Source organism: Syzygium oleosum, unplaced genomic scaffold, assembly GCF_021117445.2.
Source record: "Syzygium oleosum isolate NSW1041296 unplaced genomic scaffold, Sole_v2.1 Sole_v2.03, whole genome shotgun sequence".
NCBI classification, from domain to species: Eukaryota; Viridiplantae; Streptophyta; class Magnoliopsida; order Myrtales; family Myrtaceae; genus Syzygium; species Syzygium oleosum.
Window position 1 is genome coordinate 6290924 of NW_026607487.1, and position 12963 is coordinate 6303886.

General features: G+C 38.6%; 1 pseudogene; it reads left to right on the forward strand.

The window, feature by feature from the left end:
• Window positions 1-6750: 6750 nt before the first annotated feature.
• LOC115692640 (uncharacterized) lies at window positions 6751-11502 on the forward strand (annotated as a pseudogene).
• Window positions 11503-12963: the final 1461 nt, after the last annotated feature.

Consider the following 12963-nt stretch of genomic DNA (forward strand, 5'->3'; position numbering starts at 1 on the left):
TGCGAAACAGTTACAAATCAAATCGAAAACAAGTATCGGGCTCTCATGGTAATGCCCAAAAGACAGTCAACCATGATTGGGTCACTATAGCAGATTAACATTACCTCATCTAAGTTTTGAATGAACCAACAATTAGGCGTATTAATGATGCTTGTAGATTTTGTAAGACCCCCTTCATCAATATACATCGTTCTTTATGGTCAACGTGTATAATGAGTAGTAGTATACGTCTCTTATAATATGTTTTCTGGGTCAAAGAAGACGGACCTCACCTTATTCATTCACACATGCCTCGTTTGCAATCGATGATGATGAAGAACTCATGCGGGGGAAGTCAAAACGTGTGCCACGGTCTAGTTAACTCGATCACGTTTGACCTAATGGCCGGCCCCAAACACAATCCGATACCCACAATAGTCAAATAAAACTTCTTTTTACATAATTATATTGGCTTTTATATAACCTCTCAAGCTGAAATTGTCAATTCCAAAACTGCCAGTACGCTCCCTACTTTAACCATTATACTAGGACGGATCCACCGTCCTAAAAACTGTGTGCCCTAGTGCAAATCGGACTACCTCTTGCATAGAACAACGTACCTCACACGTTCAACGATTTTCGACGAAGAATCAAGGCTTTTGTTTTTTTCGTGATCCAATGGCTTTCGGGCATTTATAGAAGTGCCCGGCACGCTACATACTTGATGGTCAACTCGATTGCTACTTTCGCATGCATGACTTTTGAGTGCCCGTAATTGAAAAACGAGTGCTTTCTTTGGTGGGGCGATTCGATCTTTATAATATATATGGATAATACTTTTTAAGTGCAAGACAAGTACTCTTTAATGGTATATGCCTCTCTGTTTACATTGTAAAATAAGCAAAAGCTAATTTATAATATTATTCAAATTTTAAAAAAGTATACGTGAATCTATGTATTAAGAGTTAATTTTGTGAAAGTTTCAATAGTTTTTAGATTAAAAAGAAAACAAAGGGGGTTTACGGTGGACTACTAAAAGTTGGCGGTAATAATTGAGATAATTTTACTATATGCTTCCATCAAAATTAATACATGGCTTTACATCTACCACGAAATCTTAAAAAAAAAAAAGAAAGCGAGAGAGATTTGTCACGAGGCATTAAGGACAACTGGAGTCTCGAAATCCACAGTCAAACCTTCTCTGTCGGTTCCAATCTTGTGAAGGAGACTTATTATAGTCAATTATTTGCGAGTAAATTATTGAATTAAATTTTTTGTTTAAAAAGGTCCTGCATCGACCACGTTGTAATAATATTAAATAATTTTGGATGAAGCGATTGTTCCAAATTAAAAATTGGTGAGCTTAGACTCGATTACTTTGATAATCGCATACTAATATTATCAAGAAGAAATCACTTGGCACAAAATAAAGCAAAAGGGAAGTACAAAAGCGCATCTGTAATGTCGCATAAAGTTCGAATAAATCAAGGGTCCTTGTATATATTTATTTAATATCGTAAAATAATGAAAAATTTTCCGAACGATTCTACGCGTCAAAATCAAATGTCATAAGAGGTTTCAGATACTCAACACCAAGTAAAGGTCAAAAAATACAAAAAAAAAAAAGGGACAGAGAGAAAGAACTGATCTGGTTTTCTACACTTAAACAAATATTTGAGTTTTTGTCTAGCAAGAAAAAATAATATCAGTTTGTTTTTCTGAATTTGTACAGATAAAGCATTTCTATTTTATTTTTCCTTACTTTTTGACTTCTAGCTGCAGGGGTTGGTTTTGGTTTTAAGTGTGTGGGACCAAAGGAAGTGGGAAAAACAGGGTGTGAACTCTGACTTGTATCGTTTAATCAAGCGAAAAAATAGAGTGTGAACTTTGACTTTAATCACCTCTTATCTAGTGAGTCACGATCTAATGAGTCAAAAAGTCAATATTGCTACCCACAATGGCACGTCATCGTGACAACTCCGTCCTTATTGCACGTAAATAATTCAAATAAAGAAGGAACATTTTTCTTTTAAAAGGGTAGAAGGTAAAAAATCACTTTGACTTGAGCTCTCTTAGCAAGATTGTCAATAATTTCATTGAAAAAGCAGAACATCTCGCATAATTTTTTACCACCATCTCATAATTCGTGGGCATCTTCATTCGTCAAATGATTACACATAATGATCCGACCGTCGCCTCAGCTAATAATCATTAGAAAGGTTGCCTCGTTAGAGGGATTTCAATGAATAAGATTAGTGTTAAGTAATCTTGAGCAGCTAGCTCAAAGAATTAGGTTTTTCATACTTATAAATTGATCACTAGCCCCTTCCACAATAAATGTGAGACAACCTCAACAATCGTCCCCTCGTGTTTAGTTTAATCTTTTTGCTAAGTACAAACGTGAACATATTTAATTGGGGAAGCAAATATGGCATAGAAAGATTTGAACTCCGGACCTCATACTCTAATACTATGTGAGATTTTGTGAAATCACTACCAATTATTCTAAAAGTTTAAGCTGTTAAATGAAGGCATTGTTTAATATTTAATTAATTTAACATTATTGATAAAAGTAAAATATTTAGAGGATGAATTAGAGATTTTAATTTAGCTCGCGAATCGAGATTAATGGTAATTTGATCTTTTGCGATATTTGAGAGGGACTGGCGATAATATTTATTCGAAAAGCATTTACGATTACTCTAATCATATCTTTTTGGTTTTTAGTACAGGAGTCATTAACCTTCATTTGCTTACATCCTAATTTCAAGTAAATAATTCAAATTAAAAAAGAACAATTTTCTTTTGGAGGGGCAGAAGGTAGAAAAATCACTTTGACTTAAGCCCTCTTAGCAAGATCGTCAACAATTTCATTGAAAAAGCAGAACATCTCGCATAGGTATTTTTTGACCGCCGTCTCATAATTGGTGCGCAACTTCATTAGTCAAATGACTACACGTAATGACCCGACCGCCGCCCCAGCTAAGAATCATTCGAGAGTGATAGAATGTCCATTATTTCTAGAATGCTGTCAGAGTCAATGTTATCCTTTTCGCGAATATGTGTCCATCCCATCCCCTATTAATCGATTTTCACGTGCGCTTGTAATCCGGCTTGCACATGAGAGGTGATGTTAAAGTATTGTCCCACATCAACTTGACAGCGGATCCTGTATAGTCTTTATATTTATATAGTCTCCCTTCACCTATCAATTTAAGCTTTTAAACAGTTGGTACTAGTTCCACCAAATCTCACAAAAGGGCTACCTCGTTAAAGAGATTCGAATGAGTAGGATTGGATTGATAAAATTGAATTATTTATGAGGGTAATCTATTGAGAGGATGAATTAGAGACTTTAATTTAGCTCGCGAATTGAGATTGATAGTAATCCGATCTTTTGCGATATTTGAGAGGGAATAGCAATAATGTTTATTTGAAAAGCATTTAAGATTACTCTAAACATTTCTTGTTTTTAGTACATGGGTCATTAACCTTCATTTGCTTACAATATTTGAGTTGAAAGTAATTTTTGTTTGATCAACATACTACTACTGAATTTTAAGGCTGATGCTTTTTATAAAACGACATAAATCGATTCGCTTAAGTTCGGGTGCTTTTCATGTTGATGGTGATAATTTTGTATATAACAGAGTTTAGAATGGTCCCGGGCGCCGCAGGGTGACTTAACTGGTGGCACGTGTGTGGTGGCTAGCACGTGTCGCCCCCAGGGTTTACTCCCCGGCTGTCGGCCGTGCGGGGGTTCCCTGGGTTACCAAAAAAAAAAAAAAAGAATGGTCATCCTTAAAAAAATTAAATCTTGTAATTTTTTGTCGTTTTCACTTCATATAGTTTCCAAGATCATTATATCCATATATTAGTCCATGATGAAACACTTGGAGAATCACCGACTTGCCACGAAAGTCAGAAATCGTTTTGCTCAGCAAACCCTAATCCCCATGTCGTTTGGCTCTTCAAAACCGAAATCCGTAAGCCGCACTTCGCAGTGAAGATCAAGGATCACGGAGCTGAAGTCGTCTGTGACTTTCCTGCCGATCGCTTTGTTCTTCATACCCTAATACCCAAATCGTTTTGTTCTTCAAAATCGAAATTTGTACCCTCCATCAGCCACACTCCGAAGTAAATATCTGATCGTTTTGTTTTCAAAATTTTACCTTCCTGTTCGAATTTGTGAAGTTTGTGAGGAAACCAGGGTGCCGTGGACCTAGGACTGGCCTCGATGGACTCGAGCATGGGCGCCAAAGTCCCAGGCCTGACCTCAATGGACTTAGTTCCAGGTGCAAGGGAGCGGGTCCTGGGCACCGAGTTCGGGGCTTGGCCTTGATGGACCTAGGTGTGGGCACCGGTACAAGATTCCCAGGCCTAGCCTCGATTGACCTGGGCTCGAGCATCGGGGTTCTAATCTCGGGCGTTGGGGTCTCAAACTTGGGTCCTACGTACCGAGGTCTAATTGCCAAGGACTTGGGCTCGACCTCTATAGACTAGGGCTAGGGCGCTAGGGAGCAAGGCACGGGCATCGAGTTCTCGGCTCAGTTTCAGGGGATCCAAGACCAGTGCCTATGCTCGTGCCCAGGAGTCGGGGACACAGGCTTGAGACCCAATGCCCATGCTGGGTTCCTTGGCTACCCAAACGGCGAAAAATATTTTTCAATTCATTTTCAGGTATCAGTCAAATACCGAAAAATATTGTCATTTTCCTAAAAAATGGCTTTCCAGAAATATTTTTTGGAAATGTCACATTTTTCGCGAACAAACGGAGCCTAAGTATCGAAAATGAACATCGGTGTTTATGAGTTATGAACCAAAAAAAAAAGAAGCAATCGTCTAAACCTAGAGTTGTGTAATATCCAATTAAACTGTCCATAAGCCAAATCTTAAAAAGGACACACATGGTAATTATTTAGGGGTAGGCTTCAACTGAAGTTTCGTAATGTAACTATTTGAATGCTTTCTTCGGAGGCTCGACCCTGAGAACTCGATCAAATCCTCAACTCTCGTCTTAGGTTGTCATTTTTTCCAATTGTTTATTCCATGTCGATTCAATATGTTAAGTTCTAATGTTCAATCACGATTTTTTGTCGACAATTAGTCGAAGGTAGTCCACAAATTGCAATCGGAGATTTAGGGACTAAATTGGACCAAGGAAAGTAAGAGAATAATTGAATAACGGCAATAGTACATGAACATCTTATTTCTTTCCACGTCGTTTCTATTCAACGTACAATCAAACAGATCGAAGAAATTATAAGTTTCTTTGTCTTTATTTTCGCAAATTGCCTGGATTTTTCTTTATGTAAATTCTTATATTTTGTTCCTATAAGGGAAGGGGAGGAAAGGAAATTTGGGGAGAAAATTGCAAAACCCCCGGTTTCCTTTTTTTTTTAATTATTTTTTGTCGAAAAAAAGTGTAGTCATTGCTCAAAATGATATATGAGAAGCACATAAAATTTATAGCAAAACAAATCGAAGTAGAGTGAAGCTTGTGATACTACAAAACAAGGCCAAATACAGAAAATAAGGAGAATCAATAGAACACTAGCAGAGTTAAGCATACACTTGTTCCATAAAAGCGGATTTGTCAAGTAAAGTATTCGGCGGCCGATCAGCAGATCTCGTATCATTGTCAGTCATGAGCACACGTCGAAAATTCCTTCTCTAGTAACTACGGCATTGCTAGTTGGCGGTGCGCACCTAGGTTTGGCTTCCTTTATACTATCGCCGTACGGAAATAGCCAAAACAAGTTAAACAAACACTGATATAATATTTTGGAAGACCAAATCTTCGTGATTTAGTGAGGCACCAGAGCTTCTGTGATCACTATTGAAGCGGGAGGCAGAGGAGTTGTACTCTGACAGAGCAAACGTTGGGGAATCCCGAAAACATGTTTGTTGAACTCCCCAATCTAGAAAGAGAAAGGATATCTCTTAGATCTTGAACTAGATCGACAAATTTACTCCAAACTTACTCCAACTTGTTCCAATAACCTCAAAATAAATTCGTTAGACTTTCATCCATATGAATCATTAAAAGTCCGAAGTGGCAGTGTGCATCACCACGCTCTTGACCTACGTAGAACCATTTACTGACACGTTCGATTATTAGTAGCTGTCATGGACGAAATCTAATGAAAGGCATTTTTAAGTCATCGATATAAATTCGGGTACGACGAGAAGGAAAAAATTAAGTATTGATATTTCACAAGATAAAGTTTAGAATATTTAGTGGGATTATCCCATTTTAATCTTTCCCACTTTCCCTCCGACAATCGATTCGCATTCTCCCACATTTCCCAAACGTATCTTCCTTACCTCGGAAAGGCCCTGCTTCAACGAGCTCCTTCTTCATTGCGGTCGCTCCCAAGAGAACTTCCTCTGCTTGCTCGCACGAGAGGGGAGACGAAGCGCACCGATGTTTCAGCTTCTCTGTTCTATATAAACCCGTTATCATGGCCGACCCGATTCGTCTCGCGAGAGGAGCAAACCGGTCCTCAAGTGTCTGGACGTTCTCCGGTATGTCTGCTGATGCGCTCGTGCATGTGAATTTTCGAAACTACTCTCGCACGGGTTTTGTGCTTTCCTTTCGTAGTTTCTTGCTTGCATGGCTGTGTATCATGAATGGGATGAGGCTATTCTTTTAAGCCCAGTTCTTGGTCTGTGGGTGTAAGGTGATGAACGCTCAGCTGCCAGTGTCATTCTCTTCAAGCTTTTTAAGAGAAATTGTAGGCATGTTTTTTCTTGACTGCAGTTTTCAGTTCCGGGTTGCTGTAACTATCATGGCGTACGTTCCTCCGCATAAGCAACATTCGAAGGAGAGCGGTGGCCCGTCCCCTGTTCCGGCATTGCTTCCACCACAGTTCAAGAAAGGCCTTAACTTTAGGTCGCCTAAAACAAATGCTCAGCAGAGTGAGAAGATCGTTAATGCAAACGGGGTAATATATAGATGGTTGCCTGTTGGTTCCGATTCCGATACTGATGGAGATCGTCTTCCTTCCAGTGTCTTCCTCAAGCCAGTCTCGGTCGAGGCCCACGAAAGGAGAACAGGGGAGAAACAGCTAGCCTAGGCAGAAGTTGTATGGTTAATGGTAAGCGATCGTTCCATTAAAATGTGATCCTACGTGCTCTATATACCTTGAGATGTGGATCCATGTTGACTTCAATGGCATTCTTGCCTTCTCAGAAGAAGATGAAACTTTGCGGGACCACAGGAAGAAACCTTGGGAACGTATAGCCGAAACCGCGATGCAAGATTTAGTTTCTTCATTCTAAGTTGTGAGGAGAGAGATTAAGGGTCCGAGCTTGGGACTGATAAAACCAGCACCGATTGCTAGATTCGGGAAAATTCTTTTTAGTGGGTAAGCTGCTTGGATTAATTTCGGTGAATAATTAGCTACTTCTACTTTATGTAACATTTGACTCTGTTTCATCAATTGAGGTCCACGTGAGCCTAAACGTGGTTAGGACAGAGTTCAACATTTCGCAATGCTTAGCATACACGAAGGAAATTAATTGAGGGCTTTGCTTGTTTAGAATTAAATTTCAGTAAAAAGCACGTTTTTGATTCTCGTCATAATTCAAAATATTGCATGTGTTGCAAAACTTAGATTAAACAAAAGGCAGAAAGCAAAGTCTATCCAGACGTGCCCTTAGTAATGAAATTTAAATTTTTGAAAGTCTCAATATTCTGTTGCGTGATCATGAATATTTCTTAAACTTCAGAGCACCTTATCCATTGTATCTGTTTAAAATCGTGCTCCCTATTGCGAATACCTCGCAAGCTAGGCTTTGTTGCTAATAAAGCATAATTATTTTGCCTAGTTTTAAGGTTGAACTCCTTATAGTGATTATTTTGAGTGTACTTGATGATATTTGGATGGCAGGATAGACGCATAAGCTTGACATTATTTTTGGGTTCAAGAGTCCTTCATTTCCAGTGGAAGCTTGCGGAGATATGGTTCCAAAGACCACATTGAAACGGCGGGGAAGAGTATCTTACACAAACCTTCCTGCCTTTTATATGGAAAATGTGACTCGTAGAATTTCCGCAGAGATTGGCCTTAGTTTTGAAGACAAGAAGGATATATATCAGGTCAAGGTATTAAGTCTCTAGTTTCTGCATTTTCACTTACTATTGACTTTCATATGCAATAATATGATTTTGACAGGTCAGTTGCTTCCATCTTTCTGTGGTGCAGTTATCTGATAAGTCCAGGCCAGATGCGACCATCACCCGCAAATGTAGTGTTTCTAAGGCAGATCAGAGACTTGAACTTTATAAGGCAAATTCCTGCTTCTGACCACATAATAAGAGCTTACACTAAATATTACCCTACTTGTTTCATGCTAAAGGCATTGTGTTGTTTTAGTAAAAAAAATCATGCATTACGCTAATCGTATGGAGTTATATATATATACTGTTCCTTTTTCTAAATGATCTGGTTTTTGTTGTTTATATAGGGACTGACAACTGCAAATTTTGGTTGTAGGTCGAATTAAATCCAGTGCGACATATGGTAGTTGATGTATCATGCCTCAATAAGGATCTGGACATGAGGTTGATGTTGCGCACCAAGAGAATCTTGACGGCTATAAGCGTAAGTAAATGAAGCTAAGATCCATGTGAGATTTCACTTACTAGGGCCTGTTTTTTTAGCTTAAGCAAAAATGGATAGTGTTTTTATACTTTCCTGCCAAAATTAAAAATATTATTCAGATTTTGTAAAATTATGATAAACTTTACGTAAAACAAGTCAACATTTGAATTTTGTGATTGGATTAGAAAATAGTTCAAGCGTGTGGGTAGCAAAATTTTGATTAAGTAGAAAGTAAAACGTAAGAGTCAATCTAGACAGACAGTAGCTGTTATTGAAGTAATTGCTTCTTTGCCTCAAGTCCTACCTATTGAACACTGGATACAATTTTAGCTTGGTGGATAATGTGCAAGAAATGACTGTTGGCCATGTTATACGTTATGTAACATGGCTAATTGCTTTACCTGGAGACTTTTCTATTGCCAGTTCATATTACGGCATAAGAAAGCAAGCAAAGTGGCCCATACAAAGAGGAATCGGTATGTAAAAGAGAAAATACTCTAACTGGTGGATAATGTGCAAGAAATGACTGTTGGCCATGTTGTACGTTATGTAACATGGCCAATTGCTTTACCTGGAGACTTTTCTATTGCCAGTTCATATCACGGCATAAGAAAGCAAGTAAAAGTGGCCTATACTAAGAGGAATCTGTATGTTAAAGATAAAATACTCTAACAATTTTTTACCTTCCCTGGGCAATTAAATTTTTTGCCACGTTGATATCATAAAAATTACTGCTTTTATTTTACTTCAAATTGTTCATGTGTCGCAGAAAAATGAAAAGAACAGCATTAGGGATTTGGTTACTTCTGCAGTTTTAGATTCTAGTGTTAAGGGGGGTTTAAGGTGGCCTCTGGGGAAGGCATCTTGTGGAGATAGATACAACGTCGTTGGAGTATGGCATACAATCTCTTCGACTTATAAGAATTCATACATGAGGCTTAAGGCGAGACAAGCTGATCGGTTTGATTTTGGGATGTCCCAAGGGGTAGTTACTGAAGAAATCTCCCTGAACTTGAGGGGAATGACTTCTGGATTGCACGTAAGTTCTTTTGACCCCTGTTAAGATAACTGTAGTCTTTTTGCGTGTACTTTGCTTGTGAATGCCCATGTGCTCCGGCTGAATACTAGAATCGACAATTGAAGCATCTTGTAACTTAGCTAATTTGTGAAAGCCTTCCAATGCAAAATGCATAGAATTACCGGTAGTTAAAGAAACCTGATAGTGCATGTCATGTTTTAAGTTTGAATCTTCTATTTTCACTAGAATTTCCTTATCAAGACAAATTTATCTTTTGATAAAAAAGAGGTTACTCGTTCTTTTCTGTTTTTTTACTGTTAAGTATTCGGATTTTCATTTTGTTGACACTACTACTACTGTTACAATTTTCAGGGACAAAGTTTGGGAATTGATTCAATCTCTGATATGCTTAAAGATGCAGTAAAGATGATGTGGGAGCACTTCTTATCTTGTGGAAATACGGCAAAAGGACACTATAAGTACCATAATTTGTGTACGGAGATCACTTTGGTGCCATAACTTTTTTTCGGATCACTTTAGTGCCAAGTCGGAGGAAAAACGATCACTTAAGTGTCATAAGTTTTTTTTGGATCACTTCAGTGCTAAAATTTTTGAAAAATGATCACTTAAGTGCTAAAATTTTTTAAAAACGATCATTTAAGTGCTAAAATTTTTGAAAAACGATCACTTAAGTGCTAATCTCCGGCGAGCCACGTCAGCTTCAGAAATTAATAAAAAAAATGCCACGTCGGATTTCCAGCGAAAAATTGTGTACGGCACCGGAGTTGGTACTTAAGTGATCGTTTTTTAAAAATTTTAGCACTTAAGTGATCGTTTTTCAAAAATTTTAGCACTAAAGTGATCCAAAAAAAACTTATGGCATCAAAGTGAGCGCCGTACACAAGTTATGGCACTTGTAGTGTTCTTTTGCCGTGGAAATACTGTCATTTGAATCAGCCTCTCTCTATCTACGAGAGAGAGAGAGAGAGAGAGAGAGAGAGAGAGAGAGAGAGAGAGAGAGAGAGAGAGAGAGAGAGAGAGAGAGAGAGAGAGAGAGTAAATGAAACTCACGGTGATTGTGTTTATTTGTCTTGTGAGAAAGTACGAATTCCTGGGCTCAAACGATTGGGCGTCATTCTCTTTTTTCGCCTTATGGGAATGAGTTTGTTATATCGCTCTCGCTTTATGTATCTCTAGCAATTTGCTTGAAAATGAGATCTTTTTTATTATAGAGATTTGAAGAACTAATGTGTAATTATGCGAATCTGGGTTAAATCTACGTGGATGCTTAGTAGACATTTCACTAGCTCTGATACTTAAATTGTGATGTTTATAGTGACATGTGATACATACTGATCAAGAGAACACCAGTACTGTATTGTGTATTGTGAAAAACTCGTGCATTGATCAGCGACCAGTGGTGACGTTTTTATTTTTCCCCGATTAATCAGTGTAAACTTAATCATGAACATTTGGTGTTTCAATGCCTTGAAAACTCGGAAAATTTTAGTAGGTCAGTTCCTAATCAAGGAAATATGGTAATACTCGTAGCGCCATGTCCCATGTCGAACAATCAGACCACACATGTGACATGACTTTAGCCAAATTAAGAAGTGGATAAATGTGGATTAAAGACCAACCTGTATCTTCCATTGCTTATGAAGAAGACATGCAAAAGATCTCTCCGGTTCCATTTCCTGGACATATAGTACATTATGTCTTCTCAATTCATAATCTAGGTGGATGCCCTGGTATTGCTTGAGGCACGGAGAATATTAGGATATTAGGGAGTTAGGTTGAGAACTGGTTGTTGAGTTTCTGTAGTTCGGAATGTTGTACACCCTGTTAATAGCTCATACAGGAACTGTGGACATTCCTGCTGGCGAAGCACTTTAGATGCTTCTAATTCTTTCCGTGCCTAATATGTACTTGATATGCTGTAAGCGGCAGTTTCAAATCGGCATGGTCGAGGGTTGTGGGACATTGACATATGCTGTCGGCAATCTCCAAGGAAAGGTATGGTCCAGATCCTATGATGTTCCTCGAATAATTTTAATACAAACATGTAGGGGTGTCAATGGGTCGGGTCGGGTCGGGTTTTCATGATACCCGACCCGACTCGACTCGAAACAATGAATATGTGTGCTTGGCCCGACCCGAAACAAGACTTGAACATGATATAGCCACACAATCGGGTCGGTTCGGGTCATGTTCGGGTCGGGTCGGGTTCGTGTTTTGGAAAGAGGGGAGTATGAATTGGAGTCCGGGAGGATGAATTGCCTCAGGCTCTGCAGTGCATTAAGGCAAAGTATGAAGGATACACTCTTAAAGTTGGCGTGGAGTGGAGTGGAATGAAAGAAACAAATACATGAGGAATCTGATCCTCTTGAAAGTAGAGTCATTGCCGGTGTTCTTTTTCCGGTGAGGATTTCCTCTGAATCCCTCACTCCAAGATGGTTGCAGGTTGATATCTACAGAGGTTGCTGAGCTGTGTCATAATCGGAGGATCCCTTGCCGATTTGGCCAGAAGGAATCGAAAAATCCTAGATTTGGAGATGTACATTGTTGCTGATCAGACATCAATTTTCATTGTTTGGAGACATCGATCTTTTCATTGTTTTGGTGGGGACATCTATAGAGGGCTTATAGATGATTCGTTCATCAAATCTTTTGTTTTAATGTCACTAGTTCATGGAGTGTAAGCTGGTTAAAGAGAGAATGCAGAGTGTGAGTTCAGCAAATGTAGAGTGTTAAGGGAATCAATCAATCACCGAAATTCAAGATATCAGCAACAATCAAGCAATCAACAACATTCTGGTTCCACCAAAGAAGGAAAATTGGAAGAATCAAGCAAAGAAGGAAACCCACAACACAATCTCCACCAAAGAAAGAAACAAATTGACAGAATCAAATCCCCACAAATCAAGCATCAACAAATCACTACATCAATTCCCAATCAGTGAATTACGATTCCTTTCAAAACCCTCTTAAGTGTAGACATTGATCTTCTTGTGAAAGTCTATATATAAAGCCTTTGTAATTGGACAAAGACACGATAGAAAAATACAAAACACAGAAAGATTATTTACACATTCCTTCCTCTGTTCTTCTGTTCAATTCTTCGTCACTATTCTTAGTTTCAAACATGGTATCAGAGCATACCAGCAAAAGCCCTCGATCCAACACTAACTCAACTCCTGTATCCTCAGAAATAATCACTAATGCTGCCCTTCCACATCTTGCAACTCCAAATTCAACACTCAATCTTCACTCCCCACCCACCATAGGGGAAAAACTCACTGGGCAAAATTACCCAATCTGGAAAGCCCAAATTACCCCATATCTTCTTGCAGCCAA